At 51.5% G+C, this 18,708-nt stretch overlaps 2 pseudogenes; both read left to right on the forward strand.

Moving 5' to 3' along the window:
* Nucleotides 1–263: 263 nt before the first annotated feature.
* Nucleotides 264–4,594, forward strand: LOC149915816 (protocadherin alpha-5 pseudogene; annotated as a pseudogene).
* Nucleotides 4,595–9,495: 4,901 nt separating this feature from the next.
* LOC149915817 (protocadherin alpha-2 pseudogene) lies at nt 9,496–14,077 on the forward strand (annotated as a pseudogene).
* Nucleotides 14,078–18,708: the final 4,631 nt, after the last annotated feature.

An 18,708-nucleotide genomic window follows, 5' to 3' on the forward strand; every position in this document is an offset into this window, starting at 1 on the left:
TTCATTTTAGATATATTTTGTACTAAGAACGGTATAGAGGACCACAGGAATGGAGCATGTTTTCAGAAACATTTCAGGTAAACCACATGGGTTTTAACAGAGGAGCACTGATCACAGTCATCGTGGAAGCTGTCTCTCTAAGCAAAATTCAGTGTATTTCCTGCACACCCATTTCATTTGGAAAGGAAGGATGAAAGGTTACTCCACATCTCATTGTAGCTAAAAACACATGCACTTCTGTGGAAATGGTACAGTGCTATAGGTAAAGATTCAGAAAAGCAAAGAAGAAAAACAAAAACAACTGAAAGAGCAATGAATTGAAAAGAATGAAAAATAGTAAAGATGAAGTGAATCCGGCACGAGAGGCAATTCCCACAGCAAGCCAACTCTGCAACCTCTGTCCTGGCTGCCAACGAAGGTATCCCTTTGTGGCCAAGAAGATCAACAGTATCCAGGGCAATGGGTCATATTAAAAGGAGAATGGCCAGCAGGTTGGGAGAGGTGATCCTACTCAGCCCCAGTGCTATTCTGGAGCACTGTATCCAGTTCTGGGCTCCCCAGTTCAAAAATGGGATCTTGTAGGAAGAGTCTGGCAAAAAGTGACAAATTAAGGGCCAGGAGCATTGCTTGTGCAAAGAAAGGCTGAGAGAGCTGTGTCTGTTCACTATAGCGAAGAGAAGGCTGAGGGGGGATCTCATCACCGTTTAAAGTGCATCAGTCATGTCGATGGGGTGGAGTGTTTTCATTGATGACCAACGATGTGGCAGCAGTGAAAAACCGGAACACAAGGAAGTATCATTTAAACAAAAGGATAAAATTATTTATTGGCATGCAGACAGAACTCTGAAACAGCCTGCCCAGAGAGTCTGTGGATTTTCCCTCTCTGGATTCAGGACATGCTTTAAGATGGGGAATGGAATCTGTGATGACTAGAGGTCTCTTACAATCCCTACAATTGTGCGATATGGTAATTCCCTGACCACGAGTGGAAGAAGAGGAACTGTTCCCCACTTTCCTCTGTGTGCTCCATCCTTCTATAAAAAAACCGGTAAATCTCCGCTTCCCAATGTGATTGAAACGACTGACAGTTCAGTTTAGTTTGTTGCAAGAAATATCAAGAAAACGCTTGAACAGAGCATTCTTTCAGAGAAATTTCAATTTTACCAGGACAATTTAAAGGAGGACCACACTGATCACAGTAATCGTACCATCTGTCCCAATACCGACAAATACATTCAATGCATTCCAAAGCAAACCCATTTCAACTTGAAAATAAGTGTGAAAGATTACTTGGCGTCTCATTACATTCCAACGGATGTACACTTCTACTAAACGAGAACAACGAAAAATGCGAAGGATACGTCTTGTAAAAAAAGAAAGAAAAAAAAAAGTTGCATAAGGAATAGAAAACGGAAATAAAGGCAGAGAGAATCGAGCACGGTAAGTGGAGAAGCACGAGACGCAATTCCCTCCGCGAGCCGCATGATGCCGCTCCGAGCTAAGGAACGCACGATGCGATCGAGGGAAGGGAGGGGAACACCTTCCGGTGCCCATGGAAAAGAAGGCAGAGCAAGAGCGAGCGGCGGGGAGGAGGACGCGCGTCCCGTGAGGAAGGATTGTGGGGGCGAGCGCGGGCGGAGGGTTTGTAGCAGGCAGGTGGTGAGGTGCTTGGCGTGGAGAAGGAGCGGTGCGGCGTTGAGGGCGATGGTCGGCGGTGGAGCATCGCGTCGGAGCTGGGCGGCCGCGGTGCTGGTGCTGCAGGCGGCCTGGGCGCTGGGCGGCGGGCAGGTGCGCTACTCGGTGCCGGAGGAAGCGGAGGCCGGCACGGTGGTGGGGCGGCTGGCGCAGGACCTGGGCCTGGAGGCGGGCGAGGCGGAGGCGCGGCGGCTGCGGCTGGTGTCGCGGGGCCGGCGGGCGAGCGTGGAGGTGAGCGGGGCGAGCGGGGCGCTGGTGGTGAGCTCGCGGCTGGACCGGGAGGAGCTGTGCGGGAAGAGCGCGCCGTGCGCCCTGCGCCTGGAGGTGCTGCTGGAGCGGCCGCTGCGCGTCTTCCACGTGGAGGTGGAGGTCACCGACATCAACGACAATGCCCCGCGCTTCCCCGCCGCCTCCAAAAACATCAGCATCGCGGAACTGTCTCTGCCCGGATCGCGTTTCCCGCTGGAGGGCGCGTCGGATGCGGATATCGGTTCGAACGCGCAGCTATCGTATACACTGAGCCCTTCCGAGCACTTCGCTCTTGAATTACAAAGAGCAAATGATCGGAATATTATACCTGATCTTGTATTGAAGAGATCTCTGGACCGCGAGTCGGTGTCGGAGCACCGCTTGGTGTTGACGGCGAGTGACGGGGGCAGGCCGGCGCTGACGGGCGCGGTGCAGCTGGTGATCTCGGTGCTGGATGCAAACGACAACGCGCCGCAGTTCAACCAGTCGGTGTATAAAGTGCAGCTGCCGGAGGACGCGGCGGAGGGCACGCTGGTAGCGCGAGTGGCAGCCACGGACCCGGACGAGGGAATTAATAGCGAAGTGACTTACAGTGCCACCAACTTTGTTCCATTCAGTGGAAAAGATTTGATTTCTGTCCATCCCCAGACGGGGGAGATCAGACTCACAGGAGCTTTAGATTTCGAGGAAGTCAGTGTGTTTGATTTTCGCATTGAGGCGAGAGATAAGGGGACGCCTCCGTTGTCGGGGCACTGCAGTGTGGAGCTGGAGGTGGTGGACGTGAACGACAACGCGCCCGAGGTGTGGGTGACGTCGCTGTCGGTGCCGGTGCCCGAGGACGCGGCGCTGGGGACGGTGGTGGCGCTGCTGAGCGTGTCGGACCGGGACTCGGGGCCGAACGGGCGGGTGCGGTGCGCGGTGCGGCCGCCGTCGCCGTTCGGGCTGGTGGCGACGTTCGCGGGCTCGTACTCGCTGGTGCTGCGGGAGGCGCTGGACCGGGAGCGGGTGTCGGAGTACGAGGTGGAGGTGCGGGCGGAGGACGGCGGGGCGCCGCCGCTGCGCGCCAGCCGCGGGCTGCGGGTGCCGGTGTCGGACGTGAACGACAACGCGCCGGCGTTCGCGCAGGCCGTGTACACGGTGCTGGCGCGGGAGAACAACGCGGCGGGCGCGGAGCTGGCGCGGCTGTGGGCGCGGGACCCGGACGAGGCGGGCAACGGGCGCGTGAGCTACTCGGTGTCGGAGGGCGGCGCGGGGACGGGCGCGGGCTCGGGCTCGGGCTCGGGCTGGCGTCCGGCGTCGAGCTACGTGTCGGTGGACGCGGAGAGCGGGCGTCTGCGGGCGCTGCGGCCGCTGGACTACGAGGAGCTGCAGGTGCTGCAGTTCGAGGTGCGGGCGGTGGACGCGGGGGAGCCGCCGCTGTGCGGCAACGCCACGGTGCAGCTGTTCGTGGTGGACGAGAACGACAACGCGCCGGCGCTGCTGCCGCTGGCGGGCGGCGGGCCGGGGCCCTGGGCTGCGGGCGAGGCGGCGGGCGAGGCGGAGGCGGGGTCGCGGGCGTCGGGCTCGGCGGGATCTCCGGGCTCGGCGGGCTCGGTCGTGTCGTCGTGGTCGCTGTGGGCGCGGGCGGCGTGGGGTGCTCCGGCGGGGCAGGTGGTGGCGAAGATCCGCGCGGTGGACGCGGACTCGGGCTACAACGCGTGGCTGCGCTACGAGCTGCGGGAGCCGCGGGGCGAGGGCCCGTTCCGCGTGGGGCTGTACAGCGGCGAGGTGAGCACGGCGCGGGCGCTGGAGGAGGCGGACGGCCCGCGGCAGAGGCTGCTGATCGTGGTGCGGGACCACGGCGAGCCGCCGCGCTCGGCCACGGCCACGCTGAGCGTGTCGCTGGTGGAGGGCGCCGAGGCGGCGCTGGCGGCGGCGGCGGGGGCGGTGTCGGTGTCGGCGGGGGCGGGGCTGCGGCCGGCGGCGGGCGCGGAGGGCGGATCATCGGCGGCGGCGTCGGCGACGAACGTGTGGCTGGTGGCGGCCATCTGCGCGGTGTCGAGCCTGTTGGTGCTGGCGGTGGTGCTGTACGGGGCCGGGCGCTGGGCGCCGCGGGCGGCCGTGCTGGCGGGGCCCGGGCCGGCGACGCTGGTGTGCGCCAGCGAGGTGGGCAGCTGGTCGTACTCGCAGCGCCAGAGCCGGAGCCTGTGCGTGGCCACGGACGGCGCGGGCAAGAGCGACCTGATGGTGTTCAGCCCCAACTGCCCGCCGCCGCCCGGCCCCGCGCCGAAGGAGACGCCGCACGACGCGCCCTCCCTGCTGGACACGGTCAGTATCTCTCGCGCGCCGCTCGTCCCTTGTTTTTGTCCTTCCTTCTTCGTCTTTCCATTAGTCTTCTTGTTCTCTCTTGTTCTCCTCCGTGTACTTCCTTCTCTCTGCCGGAGCTGCGAGTTCTGGCAGCCATATTCTGTTGGACTTTGTTGATGAGCAGAGTCTGCTTGGGGCTCCGGTGCTTGTTATTGATAAATGCATTTGAGAGTGATATGTGTTGGATTATCTCCCCATGTGTGATGCTGGAATATTTTTGTGGATCTGATGCTGATTTTATTAGGATATCTGTCTTCGTAATTCTCACACATCTTTTTACTATTATGAAGGTAATACAAGTGCTTTTGAACTCTGTTCCATTTGAACTTATAGCCATTCTTTGCTGTTCTGTTTACTGGTCTATTTTGCAATTCTGTGAAAATATTAACTCATCATTTGCCTGTATGGTTTTGTCCATCCCGGAGCTCTTTAGTTGTTGGTTTGGAAATTCTCTGAGTTTAGGTGTTCTGTATAGGAGTTTTCCTTTGATGGATTCAATTCAATTGCAGTGAGCTGCTGTGATACGAGTTTTACCATTTCTGTTTGTCATTGTGTAAACACAGAAGGGCTGCTTGACATTCTGGTCGTTGTGATCCACCAGCCATTTTGCCCTGGGGCTGTGTTTGTAAAAGCTTTGTTGAAGGTTGAGCTTTCTATTCTTCTCCATTTGTGGCTATGGAAAATTGTTGTAGCATGCTGACAAAACAATGATGTTGGTGTTGCACTGATTGTGACATATTGTTTCTTAATGTATGGAGAAGAACTTTTGATGTCAGTTCTTCTTCCTGTTCCATCCATGCACTGCTGTTGCATTTTTTGACTTTTTGTGTGAAATTGCCATTTGTTGTTAATTTATCATTCACATTCATGCACAAGCTCCTCAGTTGTTGATTTGGAACTTTTTGTTTTCACTATTCACTCAGTATCTGATTTTTTCCCTAATGGAAGAAAATCAATGCGATAGAGCCATTTGTTCTACAAGTGCTGTTGCCTAGTAGAGCCTCACACTGATGAGCTGCGAGTCATTCTCATGGTGGATGTCCAACAGGCACTATTTCCTGTCTTTAGTGACGCTCAGTGTAGGCTGTGCTCATATCAGGTCCAGTTTCTTCTTAGGGTCTCATCTGCTAAAGACATGATGTGTAACAGTGGTATTGCAGGATTCCCTCTGCCCATGGTACACATTTGTCAACATTGGTTAATATGACAGTGTTCATGATGGAAATGGGAAAGTTGATATGAACTATTGCTCTATCTTTTCTTTTATGTTTATACTTGTTCTGCTCCATAGACGGTTCTTACCTACTAGTCTGTTCCTGCCTACCACTCTGTTGTTCCCTGTGACAGAGGGATGCAGCCTTGGGGCTGAGCATTGTTTGTGCTTGTCTGTTGGTCACATCTGAGTGCTGACAGTGATGTCCCTTGCGTGTGCTCCTTGAACAGCAATTGTTCTGTTGCAGAGTAATTAATTTTGTTCTTCTGATAGATGGAAGGGTTTGCTCTGGGTACTTCTTTAAAACTCTTCTCTGCAGTTTGTATTTGAAGGCATTCTAATCATGTATTGTTTTGTATTATATATTAATGTGGGAAACTATGTTGGGATTAAATATATCTAATCTTGCCATGTGTAGTTCTAGAAGGAGAGTGACACTAGATGTGCTGGACACTAGATGTGCTGGAACCTGAGAGTGGTTTGCTTGGAGCCCCACTCTTGGTGCTGGAGAGGCTGATCAGGATGTTCTGTCCTGTAATGCAGTCAGTGCTGGTTTTGATTGGCACTGTCACGACCTGGAGTCTACAAATGCTCTTGGTTGATGATGCGCGGTCTTTCCAGCTGAGTCTGCTAACGGAGTACAAGTCACAAAGGGTCACTCTTATGGTGACAGCCTAGCAGGTGTTCACTGCCAGTCCTGTTAATCACTCCTGGTTTCTTGACAAAAATTCTATCCTCCTCTTCTTCTTTTGTCTTGTGAAGGAATTGTGTGGAAGGTGACACTTGTGACTTGACGATTTTCTGACTATAAATTTGTGTTCCTGATGGGGAATTGGCAGGATGGCCTCTATTGACGTTCTTTCTGTATTAGTAGCCATACCTTCACAAAAACCAGTACCATTACCTATTTTTGTAAACAGTAATAGAAAAGAACCCTTGAAACATAACTATTGCGAGCATTTGATACATAACAATGCCTTGCTCGTTAACATTAGAATTATCTTGTCTCACATCCGTGTAATATTTCCTTATCAATTTGTGGAATTATTGCAAAACATGAATCATTGTCTTCAGAGAATGTGCAAGGCACTGTCTATGTTGCTGTACTTCAGTGGATTTGTCAGGTTTGGTGCTGTCATTGATGGGGAAGGTCTGTGAAGGTCAAAGCCGAATTTGGGGTGGGAAAGGCAAGTGTGGCATTTGGTGGAGATGAATATGGCAGAGACAATGGGTGGGGCCTGTCTGTTTGCTCCTATGACCTTGGGTGGAATTCCTTCTTCTTGAGAGAGAAGGAAGTCATTGAGAAGACCATGTGTCATGCCATAAGGCAAGAATGGAGATGTCTGCTTGTCTTCTGTATCCATGTTCAGAGTGGGGAATGGATGTTACCAGGAGGCTGTAGGAAATGGGAGCTGGAGGCGTTGAGATAGTACCTGATCGTGAGATATTATGTGGTGTACAGATGAATAAAATGTATTATGAGGTTATGAATTCATCTGATACATTGGTCATGAATCTCTTGCTCTCATTTGGGAATTGTTGAAACTATATCAATGCTTCCGTTGTTCCCGCAAAATGGAGTGAGAATATGATTGTGAGTTCAGTGTTGATGTGAGCATTCTACCTTTGAATGCAAAGTCAAATTTGAGGTAGATAAGGGTGTTGATGGTCTCAATCTTTCAAGGTCTAATTTTCCATAAGGATGGCAGTTCAACACCTTCCATGTCCTGCTGTTCCATAGCATACCATCTCCTGTGTTGGGTTTTGTATATGTACTTGATTATCCTACCTATAATCATTTTGTCTTGTAGGTGTGTTTCTGAAGTAATATATAGACTTTCAGTCTTTTCTGAGTTTTAAAGTAGAACCAGTAGCAATGTTTGGTCATCCCGTTGGCCTTCTCTGAAGGTGATACTTTTCTCCTTTCCTGCTGTTCTTTGCTCACCACATCTCTGCTGTCTACTAACCGTGCTGGTGTCCATCAAGTTTATCTGCTTAGAAGGCGCTGTGCTGTTTTAATTGATCCTTCTCAGTAACAAATGAAAATTGTGTTGACCACTGGCTCTTGGGGTTTTTTTTTAATAACCTTTGAACAAGTAGCAATCTTACAACCTTTGCTTGTGGTAGCAATGGTAATGGAGGACGGTTGGACTAGATGATCTTGTAGGTCCTTTCCAACCTTGTGATTGTATGATTCTAAGTATAGAATTCTTCAAAATATTTTCTTTGGTACCACCAAGTTGTTTCTACAGAAGATGCAGCACACATCATGTTATATTTTCCCATTCCATGTATGCTAATAGCATGCTTTGAAATACAGAGTAGAACAATATCACAAGGAAGATCAAGAATGAGAGAACTGTTTTTCCATATTAGGTTTGGCATTGTGTTTGAGGATGACATCAGAGGATCTGGCAATGTCAGTTCCATGTATCTTGAGTTAGCCAGGCATTCTTGTCTCCTCTGCACACTGATTAAAATGATGTGATTCTTCTCTAGTGTCTTGTGATGAGACTTTGGTTCCACCTGATCTAGCTGTTTCTCCCATCAGAGGTGTTCTCTTCCCCTGGTACCTGCCTGGTGCAAGAGATATGTTGGTAATAGAATGTGGTATACAGAGTGCTAATTATTTTATGATGATATTTTTTCTCCCATATATGGAAATCTGACATGGGAGATTAACACTCCAATTTTCCCTCCTTGTGCCATGGGGGGGAATCTTCGGGAGCTGCAATAGCTGGGGATATTTCCATGATGGTGCTCTTGCTCAACAGTATTTCTGAAGAGACAAGGGGACGTGAATGTAGTCCTTAAGGGTTCAAAGAACAACGTGAGCTGTCTGGGATCAGAGCTTGATAACATCTCCATCTGAGATCGTTGAGATGGTTCAAAGCATTCAGAGTTTCTGAGGCTGGTAAGATCCTGGCAGCCAGCGTGTGCCTCTGCATCAGCTCAGCTGCTAATAGTGTTGTTGAGCAAAGTTGAGGATCTGCAGAACCCTGGGTCATGTTGAGTTTGGGACTTAGAGCTGGATCCATTTGGTGGAATGGATCAAAGTTCAGACTTGTGGTTTTTGTTGGCGGTGTCAAGAAGGGCCTGGGCTTCCTTATCAGAGAAGAAAGTGTCTTGTCTGAGGAACACAGAGATGTTCAGAAGAAGATGGAGTGTATCTCTGGAGAACAGCTGGAAAATGCTGACTGAGCTGGAGCTCGTATTTGCAAGGCACAGGATAGGGTTTGCCAGTAGAAAACCTTTAGAGAAGGCCATCCACACAGTGTTTGAATATGGAATATTGTTGCTCAAACGAGGAGCTTTTCCCAATATTGATAATTCTAGCTGACTTCATTAAACCTCCCCATGATCTTCCCTCTACTGCTATTCTTTCCTGGGAGGGGAAAATGTACCCTCTGTATTCAAGACATTTGCTAAACATGTGCTTCAATGACATGCAATGGGATCTTATTTTTTTTTTCTCTCCTGTTATGCGAGTGTCCCACTCTGTTGTTTTTCTTCTCTCGTAATGGAAATAAGTTGATGATAGTGAATGAGATGTAGTGTGGTGAGTTTTGCTGCTGTCAGATTGTACAACTTTGAGCAGCTGGCCATGAGCCTGAGGTCTGGATTTTCTACTTCAGTGATCTGAGGTTGTCATTGATTGAGAGAAAGTCCTTAGTTTTCAGGTCTCCCGCTTTCTTTCCTTCTGAAAGGTGTGTGCCAGGGAGCGCTGCACACTATGCCATGATCACGTTCCTCTTGGGAACGTGCATCCACCGATACCACAGGCAAATCCATCATACTTAAAAAGACCCTGTGATTGATTAATAGAGGTAAGTTATTCTACTGTTCTGCAGTTGTCTGTTTTCAGTGAATGGAGTTCATATGGCCTGGATATTGCTTCTAGGTTTGCAGGATTCTAGTGATCATGTCTGTACCAATGCAGGTAAGATACAAAGATGCATTTTAAGTTTACACCGGTAAAACTCAGAAGGCACAAACCAAACACAGTGGACAGCAAGGAATTAGATTTGAATCTGGATTCAAAGCATCACTGCTGTTCTTCAGAAGCAGGCTTGCCTTCAGCAGTGTTATTTCTGCATGAACTAGCAATAGGTTGTAACAGGAAGGCTGGCAATACCCCAACTCTTAGGCACTTCCTCCTGCAGAAGCATCCAGCTGTGCTGAGTCTCCTCTCATGTCCTCCTCTAATGGCTTCTGCCATAGAGAAGTGGTGACTAAGCAGCGTTTGGAGAGCTCATGCTCACTTCACATCCCTTCCCGTTGAGCACCTCACAGCAAAGTCGTTGCAGCCTTACATTGCCAGCAGCATGGATTTTCAGCATGGAATCCCCCCCGTTGGAGGAATTGGTGAACGATCCTTTTCCCGTGGAAGGGCTCACTGAGGAGTACACGAGCCAGAAGTGGAAAAGGGAATCTGTTTCTCACTCCTTTCACTGCACTTAATCTTTGTGAGACTTACAATGGCATTTAAAGCCCCGCTTCACCGTGTGTCTGCTACAAGGAATGTGTACATTTAATACAAGAGAGGTAGGAAACAGGTATGTGAACAGAGCATGCTTTCCAAAACGCTCTATTCAGAAAGATTTCTTAACAGAAAAACACTGATCATGGCCATTTTATGAACAGTCTTGCTAACAGGCAAAAGCATTCAGTAGATTTCAAGGCATGGCAATTTCACTTGGAACACAAGTGCGAATGATGATTGGAGCCTACTGTCAATAAAAGGGGTGAAAATGGATGTGAGAAAGGAGTCAGAACAGAAAAACCCCATTAGTGTCTGAAAGAAGTGAATTGCAATGAATGAGGAAAGGAACTCCGAAAAAATAAAGATGAAGCGAATCTGGCGCGAAACGCAGAGAAGCACAGAGGCAATTCCCTCCGCGAGCCACATGATGCCGCTCTGAGCTAAGGAACGCGCGATGCGGTCGAGGAAAGGGAGGGGAACACCTTCCGGTGCCCATGGAAAAGAAGGCAGAGCAAAAGCGAGCGGCGGGGAGGAGGACGCGCGTCCCGTGAGGAAGGATTGTGGGGGCGAGCGCGGGCGGAGGGTTTGTAGCAGGCAGGTGGTGAGGTGCGTGGCGTGGAGAAGGAGCGGTGCGGCGTTGAGGGCGCCTCAACTCTGCCTTCAGTCATTGTAGGACTGACATACACAGCAACTGGAGCCACCATTACCCGAGTCTTGGCTCAAAGCAACATTTAGATATACGTTGCTGTAAGAAATATATACAGAAGGCAGGTGATCAGAACATGTTTTTGGAAGACTTGAGTTAAACCACAAGATTTCCGACAGAGGTCAAAGTAGAAACTGTCCTACTAACCAACCTGTGGGTACAAAACATTTCACGGCATGGTCATTTCAAGTAGAAGACAACAGGAAGAGATTAATCGGTGTCTCGTTGCAACTAAATAGTTGTGAACTACGACTTAACGAGTACAATGAAAATTGCTGAGAGTAAAAACTTGTAAAAAAAAAAACTATATCTCAAAGCGAACTGAAGCATAAGAAATGGAAAATTGCAAAGGCGAAGCGACTCCGGCACGATCTGCAGAAACACAAGAGCAGTTCCCTCCGCGAGCCACATGATGCCGCTCTGAGCTAAGGAACGCGCGATGCGATCGGGGAAAGGGAGGGGAACACCTTCCGGTGCCCATGGAAAAGAAGGCAGAGCAAGAGCGAGCGGCGGGGAGGAGGACGCGCGTCCCGTGAGGAAGGATTGTGGGGGCGAGCGCGGGCGGAGGGTTTGTAGCAGGCAGGTGGTGAGGTGCGTGGCGTGGAGAAGGAGCGGTGCGGCGTTGAGGGCGATGGTCGGCGGTGGAGCATCGCGTCGGAGCTGGGCGGCCGCGGTGCTGGTGCTGCAGGCGGCCTGGGCGCTGGGCGGCGGGCAGGTGCGCTACTCGGTGCCGGAGGAAGCGGAGGCCGGCACGGTGGTGGGGCGGCTGGCGCAGGACCTGGGCCTGGAGGCGGGCGAGGCGGAGGCGCGGCGGCTGCGGCTGGTGTCGCGGGGCCGGCGGGCGAGCGTGGAGGTGAGCGGGGCGAGCGGGGCGCTGGTGGTGAGCTCGCGGCTGGACCGGGAGGAGCTGTGCGGGAAGAGCGCGCCGTGCGCCCTGCGCCTGGAGGTGCTGCTGGAGCGGCCGCTGCGCGTCTTCCACGTGGAGGTGGAGGTCACCGACATCAACGACAATGCCCCGCGCTTCCCCGCCGCCTCCAAAAACATCAGCATCGCGGAATTAACCACTATGCCTGGGACCCGTTTCCCGCTGGAGGGCGCGTCGGATGCGGATATCGGTTCGAACGCGCAGCTCTCGTATACTCTGAGCCCTTCCGAGCATTTCGCTCTGGATGTAAAATCGTTAGATGAAGACAGGAAATCTCTTTTTCTCGTGTTAACGCATCCTCTTGATCGCGAGTCGGTGTCGGAGCACCGCTTGGAGGTGACGGCGAGTGACGGGGGCAGGCCGGCGCTGACGGGCACGGTGCAGCTGGTGATCTCGGTGCTGGATGCGAACGACAACGCGCCGCAGTTCAACCAGTCGGTGTATAAAGTGCAGCTGCCGGAGGACGCGGCGGAGGGCACGCTGGTGGCGCGAGTGGCAGCCACGGACCCGGACGAGGGAATTAATCAGGAGTTTTCCTACAGCATCGTCAGTTCTGTTCCTGCGTCTCGGAGAGATTCACTTAGCATTGATCCGCGGACAGGGGAAATCCGGCTCCGAGCCCCCTTAGACTTCGAAGAAGTCCGTTTACACGAGTTGCAAATCGAGGCGAGAGATAAAGGTTTTCCTCCGTTGTCGGGGCACTGCAGCGTGGAGCTGGAGGTGCTGGACGTGAACGACAACGCGCCCGAGGTGTGGGTGACGTCGCTGTCGGTGCCGGTGCCCGAGGACGCGGCGCTGGGGACGGTGGTGGCGCTGCTGAGCGTGTCGGACCGGGACTCGGGGCCGAACGGGCGGGTGCGGTGCGCGGTGCGGCCGCCGTCGCCGTTCGGGCTGGTGGCGACGTTCGCGGGCTCGTACTCGCTGGTGCTGCGGGAGGCGCTGGACCGGGAGCGGGTGTCGGAGTACGAGGTGGAGGTGCGGGCGGAGGACGGCGGGGCGCCGCCGCTGCGCGCCAGCCGCGGGCTGCGGGTGCCGGTGTCGGACGTGAACGACAACGCGCCGGCGTTCGCGCAGGCCGTGTACACGGTGCTGGCGCGGGAGAACAACGCGGCGGGCGCGGAGCTGGCGCGGCTGTGGGCGCGGGACCCGGACGAGGCGGGCAACGGGCGCGTGAGCTACTCGGTGTCGGAGGGCGGCGCGGGGACGGGCGCGGGCTCGGGCTCGGGCTCGGGCTCGGGCTGGCGTCCGGCGTCGAGCTACGTGTCGGTGGACGCGGAGAGCGGGCGTCTGCGGGCGCTGCGGCCGCTGGACTACGAGGAGCTGCAGGTGCTGCAGTTCGAGGTGCGGGCGGTGGACGCGGGGGAGCCGCCGCTGTGCGGCAACGCCACGGTGCAGCTGTTCGTGGTGGACGAGAACGACAACGCGCCGGCGCTGCTGCCGCTGGCGGGCGGCGGGCCGGGGCCCTGGGCTGCGGGCGAGGCGGCGGAGGCGGCGGAGCCGGGGTCGCGGGCGTCGGGCTCGGCGGGATCTCCGGGCTCGTCGGGCTCGGTCGTGTCGTCGTGGTCGCTGTGGGCGCGGGCGGCGTGGGGTGCTCCGGCGGGGCAGGTGGTGGCGAAGATCCGCGCGGTGGACGCGGACTCGGGCTACAACGCGTGGCTGCGCTACGAGCTGCGGGAGCCGCGGGGCGAGGGCCCGTTCCGCGTGGGGCTGTACAGCGGCGAGGTGAGCACGGCGCGGGCGCTGGAGGAGGCGGACGGCCCGCGGCAGAGGCTGCTGATCGTGGTGCGGGACCACGGCGAGCCGCCGCGCTCGGCCACGGCCACGCTGAGCGTGTCGCTGGTGGAGGGCGCCGAGGCGGCGCTGGCGGCGGCGGCGGGGGCGGTGTCGGTGTCGGCGGGGGCGGGGCTGCGGCCGGCGGCGGGCGCGGAGGGCGGATCATCGGCGGCGGCGTCGGCGACGAACGTGTGGCTGGTGGCGGCCATCTGCGCGGTGTCGAGCCTGTTGGTGCTGGCGGTGGTGCTGTACGGGGCCGGGCGCTGGGCGCCGCGGGCGGCCGTGCTGGCGGGGCCCGGGCCCGGGCCGGCGACGCTGGTGTGCGCCAGCGAGGTGGGCAGCTGGTCGTACTCGCAGCGCCAGAGCCGGAGCCTGTGCGTGGCCACGGACGGCGCGGGCAAGAGCGACCTGATGGTGTTCAGCCCCAACTGCCCGCCGCCGCCCGGCCCCGCGCCGAAGGAGACGCCGCACGACGCGCCCTCCCTGCTGGACACGGTCAGTGCCCATCGCGGTCCTCTCGCCGTTTATATCTTTCCTTCTTTCCTTCCTTCCTTCCTTCCTTTCCATTTTTCTTTCTGTCGTTTCCCCTCATCTCCTTCTTTCTCCTATGCTACTTCCCGTGTGTTTGCTTCACGTCCTCTTGCATGTCCCCGCCATCCCTTCTCCTTCTCGCTCTCCGCTCTTTAACGTGTGTGGCTGCCGCGGTCTCGGGCCCGCCCCGGTCATTGCTGTTTTGGTTCTGGAGCTGCCCATGCTCTCAGCGGTGTGTCTTGGGAGCTTGTCTCCTAGTAGGTCCTTCCAGGAGTTGTGCAAGCTGAGGAAAGATGGAGAAGTTGTGTGAGAGTGGGCTGTAAATTTTTTTCTCCTTTTTCCGTGATGAAAAACTGTGATACCATTTGGTGCTGTATGTGATCCCGTGTCATTTTTATCTTCTTCCTTCTCCCATTTGCCTGCTTGCTGTTAGATAAGTTTGTGAAGTACCATTGAATGTCTCTTCCATTTCTTGTTGCACGCTTGGATTAGTTTTCCTTTTCTGGATTTATTTTATGTATTTTCATTTCTTTGCTTATTGAACATTCTCATCTGTGCTATTGTCCATCCAAGAGCTACTCAGTTGTTGGTTTGGAACTTCTTTCTGAGGTTAGTTGTCCAGTATCTGAGTTTTTCTTTTATTATCGTTATTATGGAATAAAACAGAGGCTTTGTGTTATCAGTTCTGTAGACACTGTTTCCTGGTAGTGTCTGTCAGTGAAGGCCTGCTAGACTTGAAGGATGTTTTTCTTGATGGTTGTTCACTAGCTGTGGTGATGCTGAGTGTAGACTCTTGGGATGTCTGTATCTGACATTCTGATGTACAAGAGATGCAGTGGTAAATGACACTGGTATTTCAGGTTTCTCTCCTCAAATGGTGTATTTTTCTCTTCTTTGAGTCAGCTGACAGAGTTATCCGTGAGGTCAATACATTTTCCCGCATCCTTTCCAACCATGGTATTACTTCTCTGCTGCACCGACTGTCCTTGTCAATTCCTGCCGACCTCTCTGTTATTCTCTGTAGCAGATGGGCTCAGCCCCTGGGCTGAGGTTGGTCACTTCCATTGGCTGTTAGCCATGTCCCATGTCTGCACCTATTTCTGCAGCATGTGATGTGGTGCAGAGCCATTAGCACTTGAAGGCTTACTGATGAAAATGTTACTTGTTTCTTTATTTAATTTGGGTGAACTTGTGGTGGGGTATGTGCTGTCCTATTTCCTTGCCAGGTTCAATTTGAGAAGGTGATTCTAGATTCTGGAGCTTCTGCTGATTTCTTATGATTCAAGCTCTGCAAATGCTGTTGTTGGTGTGCAGCATTTCTTCCTGTGTTTGCTGGAGGTTGGAAGACATGAAGGGTCAGTCTGGTTGTGCCAGAATAGCAGGCAGGATTGAGTGTCATTGGTGAATGCTGTCACTGGATTTTCAGAAACGTTTCTTTTCAGAAACGTTGTCTTCCTTTTATTTAGGTCTTCTTACAAAGAATCATGATACAAGGCAGAAATTTAAAGTTGAGGGTTATGTTTGTGATGTAAACTTCTGTATTTCGATTTTCATGGCAGAGTTATAATGAAAATCGATATGGACTTTTCCTATTTTTATTAGTATATATATATATTTTTTTTAATTTGTTGTTGTCTTCCTTGGTAGTGAAATGTATTTCGAGAGAATAGTGTGACCATATTCATGGAAATGGGAATGTATACTTCTATTTTATTTTTATTTTTTAAATAGGAATGCTGTTACCATATTGAGCAATATGAATTGTTGAGACCTCCAAGATTGCTTTTCAAAATGGCATTTTTCTCCTTCTTCTCTCCTCTACCTCCTTTGGCAGTCTGTGATCCTTTTCTGTCCATTTTGCACTTGAAACTTTCATGACTAATGCTTTTGCTTGCAAGAGTAGCCCATGTATGTATGTAACCCATATCTTAAGAGCAGATCTCAAGAGGATGGGGCCAGGCTCTTTCCAGTGATGTCCAGCAATAGGACAAGGGAACAAACTGAAACATAGGAAGTTCCATCTGAATGTGAGAAATAACTTCTTTACCTGGAGGGTGACAGAGCTCTGGAACGGTCTACTGAGAGAAGTTGTGGTGTTTCCTTCTCTGATGATACGGAAAACCCATCGAGATGCTTTCCTTTGCAACTTACTCCAGGGAACCTGCTTTAGCAGGGGTGGAGTAAGTTGATCTCCAGAGGTCCCTTCCATACCCAACAATTCTGTGATTCTGTTTAATTGTATGAAATTTTCTTACCATGTGCAGTTGCAGAAGGCGGTGTCAGCTTCTGTGTCTGCTGGTGTTGATGTTGCTGCCTTTTCATGGAGGAAAATAATGATTGTGCTCTCAAGTTGGTGTAGTTGTGAACTTGTTTTCTCTATGCTGGAAAATGGTTTGAGGTCTGGAGTCCTGTTCTGGTGTTCTTTTAACAGTGTTATCAGCATCAGCCACTGACTTAGAAAATCCCTGAAACTCTTTCATCCAAGAAGAAGTCAAATGCTTCCATACAGTTACTATTATCAATTACAGTGCTTTGTTTGACGTTGCCTGTGCTATTCCCTCACAGAATGAAATCAGTGCTTATTGCCTTTAGAGGTGTCATGACACCAGCGTTAGAAATAGTGTTGCTTACAGGCCTGTAACGTTTCCATCTGAAATGACTGAAGCACTGCAAAAGAGGAATGGTCAGCAGCACAGATTCTGCTGGATTCTGCATGTATACAGTAGTCTCTCTTTATTTCTGTTAATGGCTCTGTCACTGATAGGAAAGTTGTCCAAAATGCATCCAGCCTCTGGGTGAGAACTGCACGTGTGGCACCTGTGAGAAGTGAAGCTGGCAATGACAGTGAGTAAGGTCTGCTCTTTGCTCATGTGATGGGTGATCCTAATCGATGGGAAAACTTGTGTGAGGGGAGGACATCATTTGGAAGAGGGTGGAACATGTCATAAGAATGAGAGATCTCTCCTTGTCTTGAGAACAAGTGTCCCAGAATGTGGAGTTAACGATACCAGAGGTGGAATGGGCCCAGAGCATTCTGGGCCAGGATCATTTGCCAGGTTCCCAGAGATGGGAGCAGTGATTCTCCTGCTCTTGAGCTTGTATGTAGTACTGGTCTTTCTGAGCATGAGAGGCTGTGTGTTATTCATGGTGCTACGTGATTTGATTTGTTTGCTTGGAAGCTTTCTTTGTTTTCTTCCATGGAAGAATCATTGATGCACATAGGGGAAGACCTGGTATGCTGAGACAATCCAAATAATTGCATATTTATAGGTGAGACTTGGAGAGGCCTTCAAAGAAGCACTTGTTGACAGTACAGCCGTTATATGAGGTGTGATGAGCTTTCCCACGTCCACATGTAGTCAAATTCTGTGTGCCTTCACTTCCTGTTGTCCTTGTGCCATTCCTGATTGTGAAGACATCTGTGCATTTATTCACTTGTGTTCAAATGTGAAACGTTGTTGCCCAAACAGTGGCTTTTCACAATATTAGTATTTCTGCTCTGCTGTAGTGGACCTCCCCATGATTTTCCTTCTCCTGGTATTATTGCTTGGGAGGGGAAGAAGTGTGCTCTGTACTCCAGATGTTGGCAAGCCTTGTGTTTCAATGATGTGCAATTGGATCTTTTTGTTTCCTTCTCGCTGTCAAAAAAGTGTCCCACATTATTGTTTTATTTCTCTCGCACTGGAAATACTTTGGTAGCGGTGGATGGGATGTAGTGCGCTGAGTTCTGGTTGCTGTGACATTGCAGATCTTTGGGCAATTGGCCATGAGTGTGTGATACATCCTTTCCACTCTGGTGGGCTCTGGTACTCTTGGAGAGAAAGTCATTCGCTTTCAGGTTTCGCTCTTGCTTCCCTTCTGGTATATGTGTGCCAGGGAGCACTGCATCCTATCCAGTAACAGTGTTCTTTTTGTGAAGGAAGGTTTGCTGCTACTATGGGTAAGTCGTCCATATTAAAGGAATGTGTGATCTGTGTTGTGCTTCCTTTGTGTTGGAGAGAGTGAATATTGCCTGAGGACTGGAGCCTTCCTTTGATGAAGTGCATTTGAATGGGTAGAGCAGTTTCTGCCACAGTCCAAGGTTCCTTCCTGGGTTGTGTGTCAGTCTAGAGTTGGAAATAGAGGTGGTTTTTCAGGAGACAATATTTGGTGGGTATAATCGTTGTGTACTTGACTTTTTCTCAGTTTATACACTTCCTTTGGACTGATGGTGTGCCATCTTGTGTCAGGACTCATTCTAAAATATGAGTGTATACGCAAAATCCTGTATAGCAGCCCAGGTCACTTTCTCTGCAGAAAAAAGAAAGTTCTTTACAGCCACAGGTATGTGTTTGTATTTTTTATTTTTTATTTCTTGGAGGACTCACCAGTGTTGGAGGCAGTAAGCTAAGGTGTTCGGCAGTAGATACTCTGTCAACTTGGGTGCTATTCACAGAATTTTCTCAGCTTCTCTGTGTGAACTTGGTGGTTTCTCAGTATAGCTATAGGTAGTGTGAAAGACAAGTTCTTTGTGCATTTGTGATGAGTGTGCAGTGGTACAATCCTTGAGGATTTGCTTTACCCTCAGCAGAAGAATAAAATGCCACATCGGCTTGATATGAGTTAGAACAGTACAACTCTCCCAAGATGTAGGTTATCTTGAATCATTCAAATGTCTGTGCAATCTCAATTTTGACCTCAGCCCAACTCCAAGTTACCTGAAAATAAAACAGTACTCATTTTGCTGCCTATAGCGTATGTGTTCTCATCCCTCTGGGTATGGCATGAATGAGAAGGTGATCTGCTTA

Source organism: Phasianus colchicus, chromosome 15 (assembly GCF_987193195.1).
Source record: "Phasianus colchicus chromosome 15, bPhaCol1.hap1.1, whole genome shotgun sequence".
NCBI lineage: Eukaryota > Metazoa > Chordata > Aves > Galliformes > Phasianidae > Phasianus > Phasianus colchicus.